Source organism: Pan paniscus, chromosome 13, assembly GCF_029289425.2.
Source record: "Pan paniscus chromosome 13, NHGRI_mPanPan1-v2.0_pri, whole genome shotgun sequence".
In the NCBI taxonomy this organism is placed as follows: domain Eukaryota; kingdom Metazoa; phylum Chordata; class Mammalia; order Primates; family Hominidae; genus Pan; species Pan paniscus.
Window position 1 is genome coordinate 136,817,376 of NC_073262.2, and position 12,401 is coordinate 136,829,776.

The window sequence follows — 12,401 nt, forward strand, 5'->3', positions numbered from 1 at the left end:
ACTAGCAAATGTCCTGCTTTATAATGCTTCTGTATCTCAAAGTCACCACCCCATAAACTTGCCAAGCAGTGATGCTAAGTGCAAGTTTTCTTAAGTGGAGAATTACAGCACATCTTTAGTGAAAAAAGTAAAATCCTAGGAACGCTCCTGAGTTGTGCAAAGTGAGATAAATGGAGATTTGTGGCCACGACACTCAACTCACCCTCCTGCTGTTTGTTAGTTTTTTTCTTTGGCTTCTGGTTACAACAGATTTTGGAAATACCTTGGCTTTTTTTTGCTTTGAAAAGTTCAGCCACTTTCCTCTCAGGGCATCATGATAAGTATCACTTCTTAAAATTCACAGCCAGGTTCTATACAGCAGTGACAATAGACTAATTAGATCTGCCACCTAGGAATATGTTCATATATGTCCATATATTTATGATGGGGTTCATAAATATAATTTATGCAATTACGTAAAACAAAAGTGTATGCAAAAATTCCACAAATTGGCCAGGCGAGGTGGCTCACTCCTGCAATTCCAGCACTTTGGGAGGGCGAGGTGGGCGGATCACGAGGTCAGGAGATGGAGAACATCCTGGCCAACATGGTCTCTACTAAAAATTGAAAAAAAAAATTAGCTGGGTGTGGCAGCATGTGCCTGTAATCCCAGCTACTGGAGAGGCTGAGGCAGGAGAATCGCTTGAACCCGGGAGGCGGAGGTTGCAGTGAGTCGCGATCACACCACTGCATTCCAGACGGCAACAGAGCGAGACTCTGTCTGGAAAAAAAAAAAAAAAAAATTCCACAAATTACTGAATATCATCTCCAGATCTCCAGTAATGTATCATTTTTATTCTTTTATCATTTTTATGTTAAGTTTAAAGCATGTAAAATAGTGCTCTGCATTGTTTAGGGATAATCTAGTCATGATATAAAGAACTGTGTGAGAAGAATGATAACTGTCCATTCATGCCAGTGGTTAGTTCTGAGAGGGGGCAGTGCAGGCATTGTGATTGAATAGGGGCACAGAGAGATAAGAGAAACAGTGTGAAGCTATGTCACTGTGTGAGCTGAATCTTCCTGTTGAAGCCAGGAGGAAAAGGAGGAGGCAAAGCTGACTCCAGGCTGCCAGACGAGCGGCTGGGTGATGATGGAACCATTCAGCACGATCTCAAATGTAGGGAAAGACCAGATATGTCCTCTGTTCTTTCCCTTTACACTCTGCCCTGCGGGGCTGATCTTTATGGACTATTTCAACTGGGCCCCTAATGCTGTGGCTTCTGGCAGGGTTTGGCCAAGCAGCAGCACCAGCAGGGGATCAAAGAGTAGGAGGAGGGAGAGATGAGGCCACTTATCCGTGGCTGCCTCTGTGCCAGGCTGCAGGCAAACAGCGGCTACAGGCTCTCCTGCTGCACTCTGGGCGCCAGGAACCGTCCAGCCTGAATGGCTCCCCAGTGTGGCTGATGCCGAGGCGCATCGCTGTCCCTTGCTGATTTTCTTCAACTTTGCCCACACCTTGAAAATGACTCATAAAATTGTCCTCAAGTACCCTTTTTGAATGAGCTACTTGTTTCCTACAGCTTTTCTGACTATTGTAAGAAGGATGACAAATGTGTTTGTTTTCTACCGCTGCTGTAATAAACTATCACAAACTCAGTGGCTTAAAGCAACACGAATTTATTCTCTTACAGTTCTGGAGGTCAGAAGCCTCCAGTGGGTCAGCAGGGCTGCGTTCCTTCTGGAGGCGCTCGGGGAGAATCCATTTCCTTGCTGTTTCCATCTCCTCTGGGCTGCCCACATTCCCTGGCTCATGGCCTTACAAAATTCTAATCTCTGCTTCCGCAGCTGTGTCACCATCTCCTACTCTGACTCCTGCTTTCCTCCTATGAGGGTCCTTGTGAGTATATTGCACTCCCCTCCCAATAATGCAGGATAATCTCTCCATCTCATGATCTTTCACTTAGTCTCATATGCAAAGTCCCTTTTGCCATGGAACATAACATATTCACAGGTTCCAGGTTCTGGGAATTAGGAAGTGGACATCCTTTGGGTGCCATTATTCTGCCTCCCATAACAGATTCTTCAGGAAAAATAGTAAGTTTGATTTTCACATCCATATGTCTGCAGGAGTTGGAGGAGACATGGCATGGGCTGTTGGTTATCTGGGTCTGGATGTTTAATTTGGTTTTTAAGGTCTTCCCTGTATATACATCATGCAACATTCTCACACTGGAACTAGTGGAAAATAAAAACATAACTCACCTTCCCATATTGAGTTTTGCTAAATCCTATAAAGGAAGCCATCCATATTTCAATACCGCTTCATTAAAATAGTCTTGTGAGCTACTTGGAAGGCTGAAGTAGGAGGATTACTTGAAGCCACGAGTTCAAGACCAGCCAGGGCAACATAGCAAGACCCTGTCTCAAAAAGAAAGAAAGAAAGAAAAACAAGAAAGAAAGAAAGAAAGAAAGAGCAAGCCAGATGAGGTGGTGCACGTCAGTAGTCCCAGGTACTTGGGAGGCTGAGGCAGGGGAATCGTTTGAGCTCAGGATTTCAAGGCTGCAGTGAGCTATGGCCACATTACTTCACTCCAGCCTGAGCTACAGAGCGAGACTCTCTCTGAAAAAAAAAAAAAAAAAAAAAGAGTCTGTTGAAGGATAGTTCTGTTCTCCTTACGCTTGCCTTTTCTATGTTATGGATACCAACCCTCTCAATGTTATAGTCTTACAATTTCAGGCAATGGTTAAACAAACCCAAACTGAATTTTACCACAATTCAAATCCAGTTACCTCATACGTGATTGATGTGCTTGCTTCTAAGACTTGCACACACTATGTGGACTCAATCTTGTTATATCGGGCCATGGAGATGCCTCGTTATAGACTAGGATTATCTGGGTTTACAAAACCAAGTGTTTTCATGTCATAACAATAACTTTTATGAGCTTAGATCCTAAATGAGTTTAAATATCATTCAGCCTTTTATTATCTAGGTGTCCCTGCACTTACACTTTGTTTGCCTCATTTTTAAAATTTATAGCAGTGATGGAATAATTTACCAGGCTATTATTAGGTTAAAAATGGTATGGATTCAAAGCCCACTGTAGGGCCTATAACATAGAAGGCATGTAAAAACATTGGTTTTCTGGCTGCTTTTCCACCTAACTGTCATATATTGCAATAACTATCATGTATTGCAATAACTACCAGCAAGGTAATTCATTTTTAGTAAAATTCAATTCAAAAAGCCCTTATTAAACATATGCACCAAGTAATGCAAGGCATTGAAGCCAGATACAAAGATGAACAAGTCATGTCTCCTTTCCTTATGAGGTCTGCAGTCAGTGAGAAGGGCAGATGAGAGCAGAGATCACCCTCATAAAGTATGTTTATGTAAATATATCTCCTTACCCAGAATAATCATGACAGTTTTAGGCAGATTCCACCAGCTTTCCTATCTAATATTTATTATTGTATACAACTGGCATTTTAGTAACAGCTGGCTGGAATTAGGGGTACCATTTGTGGCCACGGAACAGAGGACAGATATTCACCAGGATTATGGTCTTGTGAACGCAGAATTCTAACTAGCTGAGCTCATCAGCCAGAGAATACACATTTGCCCTGGAAAGTGGTATTGATTATAATCATGGAAAGAAAAGGATGTTTGCTAAAAAGGAGAGAATGAATAATGATTACTGGATTCCATAAAAGACTTTCAAAATCCAGTTCCATGCATAAGTAAGTAGAGTATCCATTACATGCAGGGCAATGTGCTTAGGGGATATTGTGCAATGAACAAGACAGGGAAGAAACTGTCTTTCCCTCAAGGAACTGACAGTCTCGTGGGGGAGAAACAGACTTGAGAACAACTAAGGCAGAATATGACAAGGGCCTTGGGGAGAGTCCTAGCTTGTGATTTTGAAGAGGGGAGAGAGTAGATTTGGTTGGAGAGTCAAGAAAGATGTCAAGAAGTTGGGGCATTTGAAAGGGACTGTGCGAATACATTCAAAATATTACATATGCATCACAGTGATTTATTCAATGTTGCTTATCTCTTGCTTTTCTAAAATTATTTTAAAAATCAATCAATAGCACATTATTACATCGTCATAAAATGCAAAGTCAAACATAAAAGTTCCTTTGCCTACACTTCCCATTTCTACTCTTTTCCCAGAGATTAGCAGCTGTGTATTATTTCAAAACATTCTCTATGCATTCACTTACATATATTTGTACTTACACAAATATTTGAAAACAAAAAACATATATGATGTATAAAACGGCTCAGCACTTGCTTCTTAAAAATTTAACAATTTTTAAAATCCCTTTGCATGTCGGTTTTTGTATATCTATCTCCTTTTTATTGGCTGAGTTGTAGTCTGCAGGCCCACGCTGCCCAATATAGTATTCCTTAACTACGTGGATCTATTTCCATTTAAAATAATTAAAATGAAATAAAGCTTAAAATTCAGTTTCTCCATTGCAATGACCACATTTCAAGTGCTAGGCAGCCACCCGTGGCTAGTGGCTACTGTGCGGGACGGAGCAGACTGGGATCATTTCTGTCACCTGTGGAAACTCCACTGCCTGGCACCGCTCTGCACTACACATGAGCCAACATTTCCTCAACCATTCTTTATTGAAGAACATTTAGACTCTTTCTTACTTTCCACTATCATAGATGCTACAATGAACATCCTTGAACATCCATCTTTTGTGTACACGGGGGAGGGTTTCTGGAGAATAAATTTCCAGAATAGACACTTTAGAGTTACAACGTAAACACATCTAAATTTGGAAAGATAATGTCAAATTTCCTCCTAAAACCGTGTAACAATTATATTACTCAGAGAATATTGGAATGCTCATTTTTTTCAGATGCTTACCAGCCCTGGAGATTACAAATCTCTGCAACTTTAGCCACTCTGATGGACAAAAATAACATCTTTCTGTCTTTCCAATATGCATTTTTTTATTCTTAGTGAGTCTGAGCATTTTAAAATAATTTTTAATTACCAAAGGAAGTACATGAGTACATATTTTATTGTAAAATATTATAGTTGTGTGTATTAAAACAGAACAGTAGTAAAATGTGAGTTTTTCTTCATCTTTCCAGCCCCCATCCCACCTTCACTTCCGAGCGATAACAACTATTATGACTTTGCTGTGTATTCCTCTTGCCCTTGGTCTAGGAGAATTTATAAATTTATAGCATGCTTGTACATACAAAATGTATTGTGGGTTTCATCTTTTTCCTCATAAAACTAATCATGGTGCGTTTATTGTTCAATAATGTGCAGTTCTAATTTAACAATATGTCTTGAAGAGATTTCTCATGCAGTAGTAACAATTGCTAGCATTTATTGAGTGCTCACTATGTGCAATGAGTAAGCTTAACCTCCGCAGCCTACCACCACCAGATGTGTCTGGGTTTTGCTCATTGCTCTTTGATAAGAGGAATCAAATCTTGTGGATCTCCCAAAGATCATGCCCAGGTCTCTGCCTGAAAGGATTTCCTACTGAATTGGTCTCATTTTTTGACCAATTATCTGCTTGGTGTGGCCACTGGCATGTGAATAAGATTTCAATCCTTGCCTGTACTGTCATGGTCTCTGATGCTGCTGGCAGAAGCAAAAGGGAGTTCACTGGAAAAGTGGAGGTTGCCGTGAGCCGAGATTGTGCCACTGCACTCCAGCCTGGGAGACAGAGTGAGACTCTGTCTCAAACAAAACAAAACAAAACAAAACAAAACAAAACAAAACAAAACAACAAAGCGTGGGTTCAGGGCAGACTCCTAATGACCTCATCCCAGCCTCCCTCTAGTCCTGTATCCCCAGGGTGTTGATGGATGTCTGTTGGAGGCCCCTTCTCCTTTCTACTGGAATATTCCATCTTTCTTAGAAGGAATTTACCAAAGAGGATGCTTTCATCTATAAATAAAATCAGCTGGGTGCGGTGGCTCACGCCTGTAATCCCAGCACTTTGGGGAGCCGAGGAGGATGGATGACTTGAGGTCAGGATTTCAAGATCAGCCTGGCCAACAGGGTGACACCCTGTCTTCACTAAAAATACAAAAGTTAGCCAGGCTTGATGGCGCACGCCTGTAATCTCAGCTACTTGGGAGGCTTAGGCAGGAGAATCCTTTGAACCTGGGAGGCGGATGTTGCAGTGAGCCGAGATTGTGTTACCACACTCCAGCCTGGGTGACAGAACAAGACTCTGTCCAAAAAAAGGAAAGAAAGAAAGAAAAAAGAAAGGAAGGAAGAAAGAGAGGGAAAGAAACAGAGAGAGAAGGAAAGAAAGAAAGAAAGAGAAAGAAAGAAAAGAAAGAGAGAAAGAAAAAAGAAAGAAAGAAAAGAAAGAAAGGAGAGAGGGAGGGAGGGGAGCAAGGAAGGAAGGAAGGAGAGAGAAAGAAAGAGAAAGAGAAAGAGAGAAAAGAAAGAGAGAAAGAAAGAAAGAAAGAAAGAAAGAAAGAAAGAAAGAAAAGAAAGAAAAGAAAATCCACTCAAACTGACAAACAATCAAAGGCAAAAGTCTTGCCTCCTGTAACCACGAAGCCCAGCAATACAGGCAATTCAGCCTGGTGTGATCTGAGCTCCAGATGCATTTCCCTGATGCTTCACTTTTCCCTCCTTGCATCAGGTTCACTGTCAGGCTGATGTCCGCGGTGTTGGCTGAACAGCTTCCGCAGCACTATGCTTTGCATCATTGCACCTTAGCAGTTGAGATGGAAAAAGACTTCTCTCTCCTGGATCATCAATACAAGTCTTGGCTTCCCTTTTAAGAGACCAACTGGAGTCATTCATCTACTCTTAAACTAATCAGTGTTACTAATCACTAATTAATGATTCATGACACATTGATTTCTGTATCAATCACTGTGACAAAGAGGATGAAACTGTATCAACTGTCTTAATAAAAATAACCAGGTGTGTGTGGGAATGGTACCACCCAAACCAGAGGGCTCCTCCCCAGTGGTGGGCTGGATGTTTGGGAGGCAACCATGAGGATCACCTCTCAAGTTCTCGTTCCATGTGTTGGGTACGACATCGTATAGCATCCCCCCAAAAATCACATGTCTATAAATATGATCTTATTTGGAAATAGGGTCTTTGTACATATAATCAAGTTAAAATGAGGTTATAATGGATTAGGATGGGCCCTAACCCAATGACTGGTGTCCTTACAAGAAGAGGGAAATTGGAGACAGACACACAGAGAGAATGCCATGTGACGATGGAGGCAGAGATTTGAGTGACGCATCTACAAGCCAAGGAGCAGCAAGGACTGCCGGCAACACCAGAGGCCAGGAGAGAAGCACAGAATGAATTCTCCCTTGGAGCCTCCAGACTGTGAAAGGATACATTTTGGATGTTTTCAGCAGCCCAGTTTGTGGTGCTTAGTTATGGCAGCTGTCAGAAATGAAGATGTGCTACAACCGGGATACTGAGTCCTGCACAGGTCTGGAAACCCTTTGTTTTCCAACATGAAAAGGAACCTATTCTTGATTTCTAATAAGTATGCAGATTTGCCCCATTTATGTGCTTTGATGGACATTTTTAGAATTGGGAACTGTAGAGCTGGAAGCAGATTTGGAACCTATTGTCCTTTATTTCTGTGAGTGTTTTGCTCTGGAAAAATGCATTCAAAGAAAACAAAGATGGAAAATGTTGATTGCAATGCTCACAGGATGGCTTCCTTTCCCTTGAAGTTGTGACATGTTTCTGTGCCTGTGTCCACGCATGTGTGGTTATGTGAAGGTGGGAGAAGGGGAGAGGTTGGCAGTGGAAGGAATGGAAAGGAGATATACTGATAAAGAGAGAGAAAAGAAATAGAGACACATTTTATCTGAAGGAATTTATGTATTGATAATAAAAATGGCTGTGGATATTGCTCCAATCTATGCAAAAGCTTTGGAATTCTTTGCTATATTACTTAGAATACAAATTTAGATATCCTTCTCTCACGTAAACCTAATTTATGTCCAGAGAAACAATATACAGAAACATGTGCTCTGTTTTTCTTTTAGCTAGTCATACGGAAAGTCATTCTTCAAAGTTCTTGACAAATAGGGCGTTTTAGATTTAAGCTAATATGAAGTTTATCAACCTTCCAAAGGAATTCACAATAGCAGGATGTAAATTTCAGGCATATAGTTTTTACAAAGGAATATAGATATTTTTCAATAGATTTTCCTGGACTATAAACACAACAGGGTTCAGCTAGGTTTCTATAAGATTTTACCAATATGGCAAAGCAAGGACCATAGGAACCTCTTGATGGTCATATTGTGGGGGAAGAGTTATAATAAAGAGTTGATCCAAATTAAAGATTACACTAATTAAACAAAGGTTTCTGTTTCATTTTAATTGCAGAGGCGACATCATGCAGTGACTAGCCTTTCCAGTGAAGGAGGAAATGAGATATGTTGTTACATACATAAAATTCATAATCAGTTGGGCAAAGGAATTCTAACGAGTTTTAAAATATGCTCTGTTTATGAAGGCATGGGCATATTATTAACTGACACTTGAGATATTGCCGAAAAGAAAATTGTATACAATGACAAAATGATTATTTGTTCTATGAGAAAGGGACAGTGACTATGGTGGTCACAGCCGTATACCCCTAGCATTGTCCCTGGTGCACAGTGGATGCTCAGTATATAGTTGCTCAATCAATAAATTAACACAACTTTTTAAAAAGTCCATTATTTATTGTATCTAAGAGACTGCCTGGCAGGAAATTGAAATTATACACATGGCTTCAGAATTTCTATAGTTGCCATTCAATCAAGATAGCTTGGTGGAGTCCCTATTGTAAGGGCAGGCTCCATAAACACATGTCCTGTCCTCATGGGGCTTGCAGACTGAGGGAGGAGACAGGCATCAATTATCTCATTACACAAACGATGTGAAATTAACTACTAAGGAGCGATACGGAATGCCACAGATGTCCACGGCAGGGCTATGACCTGATCAGAGAGGTCTGGAAGGCTCCGCAGAGGGCTACATCACCTTTGCCACCACTGCCATCTGGAGCGTAAACTGAGTTCCAGAACTGAGTGCATGAAAGGAACACAGACGGGGTGATCCCAGAGTGAGCTGATGGGTTGCGGTTAAATCATTTCAGCCACACACAGGTTGTCTGGATAATATAAGTTGGCATTTATAACATAATATAATAAGATAAATAAGAATACAGTATAATATTATTAATTAATAAATGTGGCTTTTCTAAAAGCATTTCTTTTTTGTATTTTTAGTAATATTTCTAGGAGATTTACAAATCTCTATTATTTTTTGATAGCTCATCTAAGTGCTCCTTACTTCTTCATGCTCCATATTTTAAGTAGATGATTCTTCTACATATTTTTGTTAAGCTGACTGATATGGTTTGGCTGTGTCCCCACCCAAGTCTCATCTTGAATTGTGGCTCCCACAATTCCCACATGTCATGGGAGGGACCCAGTGGGAGGTAATTGAATCATGGGGGTGGGTCTTTCCCATGCTGTTCTCGTGATAGTGAATAAGTCTCATGAGATCTGATGGTTCTGTAAAAAGGAGTTCCCCTGCACAAGTTCTCTCTCTTTGCCTGCCACCATCCATGTAAGACATGACTGGCTCCTCCTTGCCTTCCGCCATGATTGTGAGGCCTCACCAGTCATGTAGAACTGTAAGTCAATTAAACCCCTTTCCTTTCTAAATTACCCAGTCTCAGATATGTCTTTATCAGCAGCATGAAAATGGACTAATACACTGACTTTTACATTTTTCTGATTACAGGAGTGGCAGGTGTCTTTGGCACTTACTCTCAACTTGTTGCCATCTCTCCATCTCCATGGCCACCATCCTGACTGAGACAAGCTGCCCTTCCACTCACTGTCAGTTACCTGACTTGGTTTTATTTTTAGCAGAGCACTTATGCTGCCTTTTGTTTCCGTGGTTTTTTTTATTTGTATGTTTATTGACGGTTTCTATCCCTGGGACATAAGCTGTGTAAAGGCAGGGATTTGTCTGTCTGGTCCATTGCTGCATCCCAGGTATAGAGAACAGTGCTTGGTACCTGGTAGGTATCAAAAATATTTAAGATATGAATTGATAAAATAGATTTCAGACATAGAGCAAAGAAAAAAGAAAATGCCACTTTCTTTACAAACAAAATAATTTGGCAGCATTTCCTTTAATACATGGGAGTGACTGTTTAAGGCAGTGAGCATGTTCCACTCCTAACCTCCCACCTCCATCTCCTTCTCTCTTCCCACTTCTACCAGATTCAGGAAACCACAGAGCAGACACGGAGGTGGGCTCTTTCTTGGTGGTGGATTGCACCTGGGGAGTTGCAGTTCACATGAGTATAGCAAAGGACTCTGCCAGTCCTGCATCATATGAGACTTGTTTTTCCTACATTCTGTTGTCTCGGAACATCAAAGGTAGTGTTGTGATCATAAATGATTAACAATTGGCTTTGGGAGTGGGGAAAAAAAACCTGACTTGTAGTATTTGCCAATTTCTGTAGTGTAACTACTACTACCATAGCTAATTTCAAGGTACCAATTCACTGCACATGGAGTGCAGGCAGATTTGCACAAAATCAGGTCTCATAAACTTGTACAAGTTGCCTCCAGCACATCACTGAAAAAGCAAAGGCCCTCTGGGGTCTCACAAACTCAGGATTCCAGGTGGCTTGTGTGTTGTGTGGTTGTGACTCTCCTTTCAGACACACAGGTGTGTTCTGTAGTTTTGTCAGTTTCTGATGGAACAGTCATTCTTCCTGGCTGGTGGAAGCATTAACTTGGGTCTTTCATCCCCCTTCTCAGGGTCTTGTCAAGGCTATTACAGGGTCTTACCAAGGCATAGTGAGGGAAGGGATACTTCTGATCCTTGGTCTAAGGAAACAAACAAAAACTCCACATCTTCCATTTGTTTTCTCAACTCACATGGACTCTCTTGTCAGTCTTGATGACTACTTTAAAAAATGACCATTCTGTTCTAATCATTGCTAATAATGCCCAAGCTATATGTGGTTGTGCCATGAGAACAGCTAAACAAAAAGACTGTTTCTTTTCACTCTAAAAAAAGCATGAGTGCATAGAACAACATAATAGCCATTTTCACTGCCAGAAACTAGGGTGGTGAGATTCTGCATCTTCAAAACTCATAATGATGGGACTGAATCTTTGGATATTTTTTTGATGAGAACAGTCAATACATCACCAAGAAGCAGCTTTTCTGTGATGAGCCTGCAATTTCTTTATAAGCAGGGAAAAATAGACTTGAATGTCATTATGCACAATTTTGAATGTACCACATGATCATAATAACTTTAAAACAAAAAATGAATAGAAAAAAGATTTGAAGAAAATGCACCCAACTGTTAACTGTGCATGTCTCAGATGATAAAAATATTTGCATTTTCTTCCACTTTTTAAAGTTTCTCTACTTTAAAAAAAACTAAGTGTTACTTTGATAACAGAAAAAAACATGTTCTTTTAACTGGTAAAAGCCAGAGAGCAAGCAAAGAAATAAATCATGTTTTTAACACTACCAGTGAAACGAAGAGAAGCCCCTGGGGAGGAGGACAGATGCTTCCTTAAACTACTGTCTGGGGGCAGGTGGAAGTCTTATCCTGGCATGGAAGATAGGAAGAGGCAGCAGCAAGAGGATGGCTTTGAGAACAGCTTCTCAAATCATGCTAGCATACCCTTGGCACAGTCACTATCTGCCACTTTACTGCAGACATTGTAACCACTGCCTGGGCCATGGCTTCCAGCGTTGACTGGAATAAAGGTTCGAGGGATTTAGGGGCTAACCAAGGAAAAAGATATAACCACGTGGGGCAGTAGCACACACAAGCTTTGTCTGGGGATACTTTGACAACTTTGCATGTGGAGAATGCCCCTCACAGCAGGATTTTGCAGAGTCACTACTTGCAAGGGAAGGGAAGCAAGGGACTCCTAGCACAGAGGGGGACGGAAGAGGGGGTCTCCATATCTAGGTGATGCTGCTCAGCAGCACAGCAGATCCTCTGGGTCAGAGAACTCTGAAAAGCAGTATGGGTCTACAGCCATAACACCCTGAACGTGCCTGATCTCGTCTGAAAAGCAGTACAGGCTCATGGCCTTGTAACTCTATCAATAAAGAACAAGTTCTGGTGAGGTTCCACAGGATATGCAATGCAGGCAGGTTCTACATGGCTAAAAATTTGCTTGCCTGGGCTATTTTTAAAGTAATTGGATGTGTACAAATCTGAGTTTGGCACCAACAAGTTTTTGAGCTAACGGGTCTCAGCCTGCAGTGAAGAAATAAACAAATTTGAGGCCAACACACAGAGGCCATCTTTGGCTGATTTTGTATAAGGATAGGATACCATGGGGCAAGGCAAAATTCCTGCTGGGTGGGTGCTGAGGAGACTGA